The following is a 1,267-nucleotide window of genomic DNA, read 5'->3' as shown; positions in this document are numbered from 1 at the left end:
ATAGTCATTACCCAGACCCTTCCCCATAGTCATTACCCAGACCCTTTTCCATAGTCATTACCCAGACCCTTCCCCATAGTCATTACCCAAACCCTTCCCCATACCCACTACCCAGACCCTTTCCCATAGTCATTACCCAGATCCTTCCCCATAGTCATTACCCAGACCCTTTCCCATAGCCATTACCCAGACCCTTCCCCATACTCATGTACCCAGTCCCTTCTTCATACCCATGTACCCAATCCTTTCTCCATACCCATGTGCCCAATCCCTTCCTCATACCCATGCGCCCAGTCCCTTCCCTATACCCATTACCCAGGCCCTTCCCCATACCCATTACACAGACCCTTACCAATATCCATGTATCCTTTCTAATATACTCTTAACATGGTACTGTTACCCATGCACTTTACCCATGTACTTGTACCATTACTCATATTATTGACATGGTACCCTTCCCCAAGTATCCTTAGTATTGTTCCTCTTAACCATGTACCTTACCCAGTTTCATTTTACCAATAGACTCTCAATCATGTAGCCTGACATGAACCCATTCCCTTGTACCCACACTCATGTACCCAGTTCAATGCACACAGTTTGCAATTAACATGGTTACTTTACCAGTGTAACTTTCCCATGGTAAGCTTTACCCAGGTTACCACTGGTATATGGTGTCATGGCATCTGTTCCCAGATTCCTTTAGCATACCTATCACTACTGAGAGAAGGGTCCAGAGCCGAAACGTCAGCCTTCCTGCTCCTCTGATGCTGCTTGGCCTGCTGTGTTCATCCAGTTCTACATATTGTTATCTCAGATTCTCCAGCATCAGCAATTCCTACTATCTCTGAGACTGTTTCATGTCTCTTTGCTATCCCTTTGGCCACGCTGTATTTGCTGTCCATATCTCACACGCTGTCAGATGCAGTGGGAACAGACCACCCCCCCACCTCTGCTCACAGAGAGGGGTAACAATCCAATGGGAATGTGTATGTCTCTCTCCATCACATCACCTCCTTAGTTGCTACTGTGATGAGTATGCACCCTGCTCTCCTGCAGTCCTCAAGCCAGTTAATTTGACAGACATGCTGCATGGCGTAATCATGACACTGTGTGTGTGTGAGAGTGAGTGAGTGTTTGTGTGTGTGTGTGTGTGTATGTGTGTGTGTGAGTGAGAGAGTGAGTGAGTGTGTGTGTGTTTGTGTGTGTGTGTGAGTGAGAGAGTGAGTGAGTGTGTGTGTGTGTGTTTGCATGTGTGTGTGTGTGTGTG

The 1,267-nt window shown here is 47.0% G+C and overlaps 1 protein-coding gene across 1 annotated transcript in view; it reads left to right on the top strand.

Annotated features, from left to right (window-relative positions):
• The window catches only part of nat8l (N-acetyltransferase 8-like), a 63,063-nt gene that overhangs the window by 1,833 nt on the left and 59,963 nt on the right, over window positions 1-1,267 (top strand). The gene's annotated exons all lie outside the window — the stretch shown is intronic.

The sequence above is a fragment of the Rhincodon typus genome, chromosome 3, assembly GCF_021869965.1.
Source record: "Rhincodon typus isolate 14 chromosome 3, sRhiTyp1.1, whole genome shotgun sequence".
Lineage (NCBI taxonomy): Eukaryota > Metazoa > Chordata > Chondrichthyes > Orectolobiformes > Rhincodontidae > Rhincodon > Rhincodon typus.
Note: the sequence above shows the minus strand (reverse complement) of the source record. Positions and strands in the feature narration are given on the sequence as shown.